Below are 12,515 nucleotides of genomic sequence, written 5' to 3'. Positions count from 1 at the left end.
TCACCAGGGCCTGATGAAATGCATCCTAGAATACTCAAGGAGCTGATAGAGGAGGTATCTGAGCCTCTAGCTATCATCGTTGGAAAATCATAGGAGACAGGAGAGATTCCAGAAGACTGGAAAAGGGCAAATATAGTGCCCATTTATAAAAAGGGAAATAAGAACAACCCAGGAAACTACAAACCAGTTAGTTTAACTTCTGTGCCAGGGAAGATAATGGAGCGAGTAATTAAGGAAATCATCTGTAAACACTTGGAAGGTGGCAAGGTGATAGGGAACAGCCAGCATAGATTTGTAAAGAACAAATAATGTCAAATCAATCTGATAGCTTTCTTTGACAGGATAACGAGTCTTGTGGATAAGGGAGAAGTGTTGGATGTGGTATACCTTGACTTTAGTAAGGCGTTTGGTACAGTCTCACATGATATTGTTATCAATAAACTAGGCAAATACAAGTTAAATGGGGCTACTATAAGGTGGGTGCATAACTGGCTGGATAACCGTACTCAGAAAGTAGTTATTAATGGTTCTCAATCCTGCTGGAAAGGTATAACAAGTGGGGTTCTGCAGGGATCTGTTTTGGGACCGGCTCTGTTCAATATCTTCATCAACGATTTAGATATTGGCATAGAAAGTACGCTTATTAAGTTTGCAGATGATACCAGGTTAGGACTGCTCTGGAGGATAGGATCATAATTCAAAAAGATCTGGACAAATTGCAGAAATGGTCTGAGATAAACAGGATGAAGTTTAATAAAGACAAATGCAAAGTGCTCCACTTAGGAAGGAACAATCAGTTTCACACATACAGAATGGGAAGCGACTGTCTGGGAAGGAGTATGGAAGAAAGGAATCTAGGGGTTATAGTGGACCACAAGCTGAATATGAGTCAGCAGTGTGAGGCTGTTGCAAAAAAAGCAAACATGATTCTGGGATGCACTAACAGGTGTGTCGTCAGCAAGACATGAGAAGTCATTCTTCCACTCTACTCTGCGCTGTTTAGACCTCAGTTGGAGCATTGTGTCCAGTTCTGGGCTCCGCATTTCAAGAAAGATGTGGAGAAATTGGAGAGGGTCCAGAGAAGAGCAACAATAATGATTAAAGGTCTAGAGAACATGACCTATGAAGGAAGGCTGAAAGAATTGAGTTTGTTTAGTTTAGAAAAGAGAAGATTGAGGGGGGCCATGATAGCCGTTTTCAGGTATCTAAAAAGGTGTCATAAGGAGGAGGGAGAAAACTTGTTCATCTTGTCCTCTGAGGATAGAACAAGAAGCAATCGGCTTAAACTGCAGCAAGGGAGGTTTAGGTTGGACATTAGGAAAAAGTTCCTAACTATCAGGGTAGTCAAACACTGGAATAAATTGCCCAGGGAGGTTGTGGAATCTCCATCTGTGGAGATATTTAAGAGTAGGTTAGATAAATGTCTATCAGGGATGGTCTAGACAGTATTTGGTCCTGCCATGAGGGCAGGGGACTGGACTCGATGACCTCTTGAGGTCCCTTCCATACCTTGTATTCTATGATTCTATGATCTGATATAAAGTATTTGAATGAATGATCCAGTTATATCAGTAGCTATGTTCACGTTATTCACTTCTTACAGAATATAGCTAAGATGTTGTTCATACGTTTAAGGCATTAGATCAATCCCAGGGTCATAGCTAAGCACAAGAAATAGAAGCAACTGCAAAAGGATCCGTGGTTAAAAAGGACCCTATGCAATTCAGTAGCAGACCTTAACACCCTGATACAGCAGAAGGGCCAAAGGCAGATAATCCTAATTATCAAATTTGCCAGAAGCGAGACCAAAAAAGGAGAAAACTCAAGACTTAATCTACTACTGCTTGCAATTTGGAATCCTGTATCTTATAAGGCAGGCCCTGGTGGATTCCCTCAGGAGAAAGGTGAAAATCCATTGACACCTGAGTGAAACAATGTAATTTTCAGTAATTTTTGCATGTCACAATATCAATAGCTAAGTTATTTGGCAAATATTATAGGTGGAACCTCTCTAGTCCAGCAGTCTCTGGACCTGACTTGTGCTGAACCAGATTATTTTTTGAATTACAGTAGGTCAACCATGGCCTGGGAGCTTTGATGCTGGCCCCAGGGTCCAAGCTCCCAGTCTGTTGCATGGATCCCAGCCACCAGCCCATTGGCCATAGGCCAGGCTCCACAGCTGTTCCCAGCTGTGATCCCAGCTTGGGGCAGTGAGGGATGCAAACAAGGGTAAGTGGGGGGGGGCACAAAAAACTTGGCCACACCCACAAAAAGCAGACATGCTGGACTATGGATGTTGCCAGACCTGAGAGTGCTGGAGTACAGAGATTCATCCTGTATAATACTTAGGAAGCTCTATGGGTAGGTGCATGTGCAGACTCAGAGATCATGCATTGCAGTTTCTTGTTGAAAAGGAGAGGAAAGTTAAATGGGCAGGGGAAAGATTATCAGCAGTAGAACTTGAAATCATTTGATGGAGAGTGACATCACTCAAACATTGGCTGTTTAGCCTTCAATAACATCGCTAACCAGAGATTACACAAGTGTCAATATAGCCATTATTACACCCAACTACTATAAAGTATGTGCTAAAGAGGTGGTAAGTGTGTAAAGTACCCCTGAATTTAATCTAAATTAGCACCTGTTACCTTCAGCTGGAAATCTCCAGGAAACAAATATTACCAAGGGCTTATCTCTACTACATGGTGGATCGATCCTGCAACAATCAATCCACCAGCTGTCAATTTATTGTGTCTGTTTAGAGGTGATAAATCAGTCTCAGAGTATTCTCTTGTTGACTCCAGTAGTCCACCAGGATGAGAAAAGTAGCTGGAGTTGACAGGAGAGCAGCCCCTGTGGACCTTACTGCTCAGAAGACACTGTGGTAAATATGTTAACTTCAGCTATACTATTTGCATAGCTACCATCACGTAGATTAAATTGACGGAGATAGTACAGAGCTTCTGAAGAAGTAGCAAAACACGGAAGGCACCGTATTGAGGATTAGACACAAGACTGTCTACTCATGAGATACAGGTGAGGAGTACAAGGAAATTAGGTCACTGATTAGACAGGGTATTCAGCAAATGAACCAAATGAACTCCAGTTGTTCCTCCCACAAGCAATGCTCTAATTTTTTCCATCCATGTGTGGAATAAATATTATGTGCATCAAGGCATGTGCAGATGTCCACCACCAAGAGAAACACATATAATCACTAATACTTCTGCACGATCCAGTGAAGGTAGAACTAGAGAAACTGATACTGTGTTTGCTGGTTATGCTCTTGGATTCCTCAAATTGTTATAATGCAAGAAAATGAAGGAAATGAGTTTAGTGAGGGTTTCTTATGTTTAGTTAAAACTTGCTTTCCCCTCTTTGGCACAGCTCATAAGAACATGTCTGTTGCAGGGCATGCTTGCTCTGTAGTGTCCCCTGCTGACCCAATGCAGCACCACAGCTACTCCCCACACCTGTGTATAATAGCTCAGGGCCCACTCAACACAGTCCAAAAGGGCATAAGACAAAATTCTGCTGCTTTGGTTCCACTTTATTAAATACAAATATACTTGGAATAAAGCTTCTTTCCTCAGTGTCAGGAGTTGCACAGCCCTTCTGAGTAGGGGCTATGTTCCTCTGTGAACTCCACTCCCTTGAGGAAGCTTCTTTTTGACCACCTCCCTGCAACTGCATTCTGATGGCCTTTTATCAGGCCCAGATGCTTATTTAATTAACTAACTAGATGGGCACCTTCCCCTTACATTAGCTCATCACACAGAGCCAGGGCTTGGACTCCCCTTAAATGGGCCAGCAACCCATGACAACATGTCTCTGGTGTCCAGGTTTTCTGGTGCTTGTTAGTCACTGCTGAGGACTCATATTGCTAGGGTCAGTACAAGCAGGGTTGGTTGAGTGCTGTGCTGGAGCCAATCAGGTGTGTGAGAGAAGCCTGTTTGTGCTGGAACTGGCATTGTACAGCTTTGCTCTTCAACTTCTCTCAGGGTATGTCTACACTACAAAGTTAGTTTGAACTAACGGACGTTAGTTTGAACTAACTTTCATAGGCGCTACACTAGCGCTCCGTTAGTTCGAATTTAATTCAAACTAACGGAGCGCTTAATTCGAATTAGGTAATCCTCATTCCACGAGGATTAAGCCTAGTTCGAACTTACTAGTTCGAATTAAGGGCTGTGTAGCCCCTTAATTCAAACTAGTGGGAGGCTAGCCCTCCCCGGTTTCCCTGGTGGCCACTCTAGCCAACACCAGGGAAACTCTACTTCCTCCCTCCCGGCCCCGGACCCCTTAAAGGGACACGGGCTGGCTACGGTGCCTGTGCCAGTTGCAAGCCTGCCAGCACCCAGCCAGCAGACCCTGCACCTGGCACGGATCGAGCCACCCACCCGATGCCCCCCAGCCCTCCCCCTCTTCCCGGGACCAGGCTGGCGGCTCCCGGGAGCTTGCCCGGGACCGCAAGAGGCGGGCTCCCGCCTGGGCTAGTGCGGACATCGTGGACCTCATCCACGACCTCCGCACTAGGCACAGGAAAGTGGCCGGCTAGGGCAGGAGAGCTGCCAGCCTGGCCACCCAGGAGCAGGTGTGCATGAAAATCAAGGTGGTCCACTGAGACCCCCGACCCTGAGCCCTGAGCTTACAATGGCCGTACTGGGTCAGACCAAAGGTCCATCTAGCCCAGTAGTCTGTCTGCCGACAGCGGCCAACCCTAGGGACCCTGAAGGGGATGGACCGAAGTCAGTGATCAAGCCATTTGTCTCGTGCCATCCCTCTCCAGCCTTCCACAAACCTTGGGCAGGGACACCACTCCTACCCCCTGGCTAATAGCACTCCATGGACCCAACCTCCATGACTTGATCTCACTTATCTTTAAACTCTGTTCTAGTTCTAGCCTTCACAGCCTCCTGCAGCAAGGAGTTCCACAGGTTGACTCTTTGCTTTGTGAAGAACAACTTTCTGTTACTAGTTTGAAGCCTGCTACCCATTCCTTTCCTTTGGTATCCTCTAGTCCTTTTTTATGGGAACTAATGAAGAACTTTTCTGGATGCACCCTCTCCACCCAACTCCTGCTTTTAGAGACCTCTATCCTGTCACCCCCGCCCCCCCCCCCCCCCGTCTCCTCTTTTCTAATCTGAAAAGTCCCAGTCTCTTTAGCCTCTCTTCATATGGGACCTGTTCCCAACCCCTAATCATTTTAGTTGCCCTCCCCTCTCCCACCCTCTCTCTTCCCCTCTCCCACCTCCTTTTCCCAGTCTCCCCGAGTTTTGTTCAATAAAGAGAGTTTCTATTTTTGAACACAATTGTCCTTTATTTTGTACATCAAGAAGAGGGGCTAGGGAAGGGTAAGTGGAAGGAGGTGAGGGAGGAATGGGGTACGCGCCCCCGATGGGGAGGACTGGGCTGGCTCTGCGGGCTTCTGGGGGTGGAAGCTCTCCTGCAGCCCCCCAATTGCCCCCTCTCCCCAGACGGCAGCCTGCGGCAAGTGCAGCCGAGCTGATGGCCGAGTGCTGTGATGTGCCCAGTGTGGGCACTCAGGGCAATCCAAGCCAGGACTGCTTTGCAAGTGGGGCACCCCTGAGAACTGTCTGTCCAGGGTGGGGGTCGGAACCCTTTAAGCACAGCCCTCGGCTAGCCTGAGACAGCATCTCCACGCTCTAAGTCCTCCTCTGATGCCCTGCCGGCACTGCTTCCGGCCATCCTTAAGCCTGGTTCAGGGTCCACTTTATGTGGACATGCTAGTTCGAATTAGCAAAACGCTAATTTGAACTAGTTTTTTAGTCTGGATCTGTTAATTCGAATTAGCTTAGTTCGAATTAACTAATTCGAACTAAGTTAGTTCGAATTAACGTTGTAGTGTAGACGTACCCTCAGTAAGTTCAGGATGCTCAGTCTAGAAGCTTCTCTCCTAAAATGGATGCCCCAAAATGACCTCATTCCCTACCCTAATGCTGTGCTTTCCACTAGCGAAGACCTTCTAGCAGCGAGAGGGAAAGGCCTTAAAGAAGTTCCATAAAGCCTGTATTGCTGTCAGTTCTCACTTCACTGATACATATAGGTGCCATGTAGAGGTTTGAGAGGATGTGTCGTTCGGAGCAAACCAGGTTTAAATAAACAACTGAACCCACATTAGCTCTGAGGAGGCTGTGATTCAGGAGGCATCTTCTTTGATTTTATATCCTACTAAATGCCTTACAAATAATGGAAAGAAGAAAAGATCCTCTTGAAGGTCAAGCAGGATGTTGATTACTGATTAGCTGCTAAGGGCTCATTCGTGAGCCTGTTTATACACCCATACAAGGGAGCAAGGGGATATAAAGAGCCCTTTTATGTCCATCAACAAGTCATCCACAGTGAGCGTATAGTATTTCTTACATGCCTAAACAAGAACGAAAGATGAGTGGAGAGGTCTGGTGAGGTAGCCATCTACTTTAACATGCAAAAAGCATTTGAACAAGCAGCATTCAGTATGCTCCGAAGTCACTGGAATTACATGGTTTAGAAATCAGGTTGAGAGTCAAAAAAGGCCTTACACCCATGAGTAGCCTCACTCAAGTCAATATTAGAGCAAATCCTAATCCAGTCAGACATCAATATGACTATTCACAGGTTTAAAGTGAAGCATGTGCCTAAATGCTTTTCTGGACACACAATCTTGAATACTTTAGCCATCAGCACTGTGCACTATTTGAAAATCTATCCCCAATGAAGTTATATGGAAAGAACCATGTTTCTTTTGGGGGCGGGGGGAGGGGAATTTACACTATAGCTGAGCCTGAAAGGGGAATAGATTTGCCATTCAGATATAAATTAACCATAGCCTGGGAAGTTTTCTACATCATTGATTTAGCCTCAGTTCTCCGTCAAGCAATAAAAACAAGAAATGAATACACATATAAATATATAATAGCTTCATTCCTTTTTCAACTCTTTCGTAAAGCACAACACTGGAAGCAGCATTTAAATCAAATGGCAGTTCAATGTCATCCAGGAGCTCTGGAGGAAGCAAGAGAACCTATTTATGCCTCTTGTATTTACTGGGATCACATATAAATGTACTTGGTGACATAAAGGACTATGAGTTGTGTGACATCTTCACTACGCCAATAAATTTATCAGACACTATGTGGCCCATGTGAATTGAACAAAGGTTTGTATTCAGACATGGATTTCCTATTGCCTAGTGGTTGAGATCTCTGTCACTGTATTTTAAGACATTACACAAATACCTGTAGCTCAAAAACTACACAGATTGAGAGGGTGGAAATATTTAATGGGGTGTGTGAGTGGAAATGCTGTTTAACTCCTTATGAAAGAAAATTAAATGAGAATGTGTTATGCACTAGTTATAGACCAGAACTGAGTTCATTTGCAAATAACAGGAGATGTCCCATGCTCCTCATATCACTCACAGGCTTATGTCTTCTTCAACCTGCATCTCAGACTGCAGCTCACATGGACTGTCAGCCTGAATTATTTGTGATGCTCACAAGCTTCAAGGATTCAGAGCAATGAGCAAAATCTGGAGGGCTAGCAGTCAATTGGATGCTTGATGGCTGCCTATTCTTACTCCTGGCCTCCGTGGAATCAGGACTAAGTGTCAGCAAAGACCAGACTTTATTTCCCATTCCCAATTAGGTGACCTAGGTCTAAGAGGGCCTGAAGGTTACTACCCCAGTCACAGGATAGGTGTCAGTAATCACTGACTGTATCCTCTACTCTCCATCATCCTGCTAACTGATAGCTGTGGAGGCAGCAAGAGAGTTGAGCAGGTCCCCTGAGCTGCTGAACAGAGCCAATATGGAGCAGCCAGCTCATGGGGGAGCATTCATCCCCCAAACCCTTCCCAGTGGGAGGGGGCAGGGATGGCAGTAGGGTGTTCCATTAGGAGCATGGTTCTGACCCAGGGGTTCAGAGCTCACTTAGGGGCCACAAACAGGTTTCAGGCTGTCTGCCAAAATAAACCAGAGAGCAGGAGCAGTGTTAGACTCACTGGGGCCTGGGCACAAGCCAAAGCCCAGGCAGCTTAGCTTTGCAGGACCCCTTGTGGCACGCAGTCCTAAGCAGTTGCCCTGCTTTCAGTCTCCTAATGCTTGCAATTGACTGGATATGCAGAAAAAAAGTTGTGGCATGGGTGGGCCATGGAGTTTTTATAGCTCCTTAGGGGAAACTGGAGGTTCAGAAGGAAAAAAGGTTGAGAATCCTTGTGTTAGGATCCACCTAACTCACCCACAAGCCTTGGGGATGCTCACACTGAGTTTCCTGGGCCCTTATTTTTCTTTTCTTCAGCAGCTGGATGCATTGAGGGTCCTGAGCAGTGATAGCATCCGAAGTCTCTGCGTGGGTAAAAGAGACGAGGATTTTCAGAGGCAAAGTGAAGCCTCTGACCTCCTTCTGGGCCTCAAATCATAGATTCTGATCGTGGAACAGCAGAGTAACTTTTCAGTACTTCTATTGAGTTATCCTCAGCATCTTCAGATCAATCAGACTCCCATGTAGCTGCTCTCAGTGGGTGCATCTACACAGTGAGCAGCAGGGAGAAGGGTGGGCTTCAGAGTCAAAGCTACTCTAGCCACACAGCTATTTTTCATGTGGTAGAGCAAGCTCTATTAGTTCAACTCTGTCAATCTGAGCTCAGAGGCTTGCTTCCATGGACTGTGTAGGTATATCCCTGGGAGTGGGAGGCTTGAATCGTCTTTTGGATTTGGTGCAAATTATAAAAAAGAGAAACAAAAAGGAAGAAGGCTGTGTGCTGTCAGCAGAAGAAAGGAATCTGTGAATTTATCACAGGATATTCAGAACAAGAAGCATTAATAAAGCATGATTAATGTAATAAAAATAATCAATATTTTCACCAACAGGTAAAATGATTTATTCCTGTTCCGTGAACATATTTGAACATAAGACTTTTTTAATCCCAGTTTTTCTAAAAAGGAAAGAGATCCATTTTAGGAATTTTGTAACGTATGTACATTTACAAGAGTTTCTAAGTTCTACCTTCAAAAGACACAAGATCCAAAGTTCCCAAGAAAGCCAAGAGGACTTAGGCTCCTAAGCCACTTGGGCACTTATTGAATAGTTTACCTAATATGCATATAAAGATGCAAAACTATGTTCAGTCCACAGGGACATTTTCATGAGGCAGTCTTGTTTTACACAGTATGCTCAGAAATATCCAAATGCTGAATTAGTTACAAGAATTTTTCAAGACATTTCAAAGCTTTACAAAATTACTATCACCTTTTCTATTGTGTGCCAAAGTACCAAAAGAATTGGCTCCAAAGAAGACCTATGTAATTTTACCACCATTTTGAGAGAATCCACAGAGAGAGGGACAGAAATTCCTTACTGAACTGCCAGCTCCCAGTGAAATTTGTGTCTTTGAGAGCTCTGACAATAGAAGTTAGCTATTTATCTGCAGAACATGTAGCACTGGAAGAGAAAACTTCCTCATTCTGACTCACCAGTGTACCTCAACCCAGTCATAGTTAGGCCTTATAGCCACTTTGAGAGATCGACAGTGTGGAGATTGATCTACTGGCATTTGATTTAGTGGGTCTAGTAAGGACCTGCTAAACTGATCGCTGATTGTGCCTGTGTCAACTCTGGTACTCCATGAGGAGTTTCTCCTGTCAACTTCCTGCAGTGGGGATGCTGTGGAAATTTGAACTAAAGCATGTAGACTCCAACTACATTATTCACTTAGCTGTAGTTACATATCTTAGTTCAATTTTGTCTCCTAGTGTCGACTTGGCCTCAGAGTTAAGGAAGTAGAATAGTCTTAATGTTCCTTTCATCACTGATAGCTTAACTGGTACTATCCAAAAGGCTGTAAGTTATTGCCAGCTGTGACTTTCAGACATGTCCATTAGGAATGGATTGGCCATCACCCTTTCTTTTCACATAAGTCATCAAAAAGCTGCCATCTGGCAATGACTTTGGGTAACTACAGTCATGGGTCTGGATTTCATCTGGTGTTGTGAAAGATTTATTGTTAATTGCCAATAATCTGACCTGCCCTACACCCCCAGTCAAGCCTTACTTAAATCAAATGGCTGCTCAGCACCAATATTTTTATCGTGTGGTTTCCATAAGAGCCTGTTTTTTGCTCCTAAACCAAGAAAATCCTGCACCTGTTGCCGTTTCATCATGTTTGTACAGACAGAAGACATAAAACTGGCTTACACCAGTAGCTCAACAGAGTAATTTCCATGCCTGTGATGTGTCTGCCGCCATCATATTAGCAATAAGTGGCAATGTAACCAGAACCGAACATTTCCCGGTGGGGGAGAATGACAAGTGTGCTTAGTGAACCTGATGCACCTTTGTAAATGATTTGTCACTATTCATTCATTTTTGCTTTCGCTATGCTGGTTAGTGGCCCAGAGAACATTGTGAGCTCTCGTTCAAGCAGTTTACTTGGACTGTATGTTCTTTGGGGCAGGGATGATATTTTCCTTTTCTGTGTGCATAGCACTTAGCACAATAGGGCTACAATCCCGCTCATACTGCTCATACTGAGGGTGTTGAGAAACTTCCCCCCTCATCATGTTCTCTGTGGTCCAGGAAAAGCTAGCAGTAGCCACGTCCAGTCCTGGAGTGAAGTTTACATATTGGAAGGGGTTTAATGATCCTGCTGGGTGAAAAGTGCTACAGAAATACAAATTCATGTTGTTAGTATACTGAACTATAACCCACATGTAACATGGATTTTGTTTTTATTTACCAGCTTTTAAGTAGAACATTAGTTCCTCGCTGAAGTCAACCCCTGGATAAATCAGGTACTTTGGGGGGGGGGGAGCACCTTAATAAAAGTTATGTGCCTATCTTTAGGCACCTATTTTTGAAAATGTTAGACAGCATTGAATTATAGTAATCCTCGCTAAAGAAAATGGTTTTGATGTACTTTATAATTTGTAAAAACAACAGGAGTCCCATGGCACCTTGAAGACTAACAGATTTATTTGGGCATAAGTCTTCGTGGGTAAAAACCACTTCATCAGATACATGCATGTATGCGATTTTAAGGTGTCGATAAGACTCATTATTTTTGCAAATACAGACTCCATGGCTATCCCTCTGAGATGTTATAATCTGTTTTGGACTTGTTAGAGGTAAATTTCCTATTCATTTTTTTCCCTTTTCTCCAGAAGCTGCAGTGCATCACATTGTCTAATTTTATAAAGTGCCTATAGGTCAGGGATCTGGCATGTGTCATTTCATTTCTAAGTGGACATTTCCAGTAAATGTAGTTTTCAGTTCATACTTAAGACTAGATGTCAAGATGACTCAAAAACTTCATGGTAAATTGCAAGTGAACTTTAAAAATTAGATTTGACAAAAGCATGCCATGTTTGGAGTAGTAGTATAATCAATAGACATCTGAACAAACAGTCAGAAATTCTTCAGGAAGGAAAGGTCATGGACAACAGTGTAAACTACTCGTGTTAATACCCTGGGGTACGTCTACACAGCAGGGCTAAAGTCGAATTCAGCTATGCAACTTCAGCTATATCAATTGTGTACCTTAAGTCGAAATAGCTTAATTCAGCTTTTGGCGCTGTCTACACAGCACGAAGTTTAAGGAAGAACACTCTTCCTTTGACTTCCCTTACTCCTCGTGAAATGAGGGTTATCATGAGTTGGAGTAAGGAGACCTCCAGCTGAACATTATTTTGAAATAACGGCTTGTAGTGTAGACGCACACTATGTTATTTTGGAATAATGTCTGTTATTCCGAAATAATGCTGCTGTGTAGACATAGTTTCTAATGACATTAACCTGTTCTTTGCATGAAACCTGGGCAATAGCTACTGTGTGCAATTTAATGCATGGATAGTATTTCAATTTAAGAAAGAAGAGGAAGTATTATCTAGGGCTTTAAAAGTTCAGGACTGAGTATCATCTGGGTTCTGATCATAGCTCTGCCTGTGACTTCCTGTGTGACTGTGTGCAAGTCTTTGCTTCATATCCCCCTCATCCTGCACCTCCCCACTCTTCTCTAAAAAGGTGTAAGTAATGATTAGCTGCTGTCTAGAATTGTTACAAGGATTATTAATTTATTGTTTGAAGAGGCACTGAAATCTTCCTGTAGGAAATGCTGTTGCACATGGACAGTACAATTGCTCTGAAAAGAATGACTTCCCAAAAAACCTAATAATTCCACCTCTAAAAAAATTGAATTAATTTAAAAAAAAAGCCCACCTCATAAAACATTGATTTGAGAGGCACTACTTAAATGCTGAAATGTATGCTTACCTACTTTCCTGGATCAAGGACATAATGCTCACTAACCTACCATCTTGAACTCTTTTGAGCATATTTCTTAGGAAGATATTCAGTCTCAATTTTAAAACTATAGGTGACAGAGGATTTACAACATCCTGTGGTTTCAGTTGTTAATTACTCTCTCTGTTAAACAATTGAGTCTTGTCCCTCTTGTTGATACTAGAATTTTTCTAGTACCAACTTCCACCCTTTGGGTTTTATTACCATAGGATAAATGC

General features: G+C 43.5%; 1 protein-coding gene across 2 annotated transcripts in view; it reads right to left on the bottom strand.

Annotated features, from left to right (window-relative positions):
• Positions 1 to 12,515, bottom strand: part of VIP (vasoactive intestinal peptide) — a 66,671-nt gene that overhangs the window by 15,161 nt on the left and 38,995 nt on the right. The window lies entirely within an intron of this gene.

Source organism: Pelodiscus sinensis, chromosome 3 (assembly GCF_049634645.1).
Source record: "Pelodiscus sinensis isolate JC-2024 chromosome 3, ASM4963464v1, whole genome shotgun sequence".
In the NCBI taxonomy this organism is placed as follows: domain Eukaryota; kingdom Metazoa; phylum Chordata; order Testudines; family Trionychidae; genus Pelodiscus; species Pelodiscus sinensis.
This window is presented reverse-complemented; position numbering and strand designations above follow the sequence as displayed.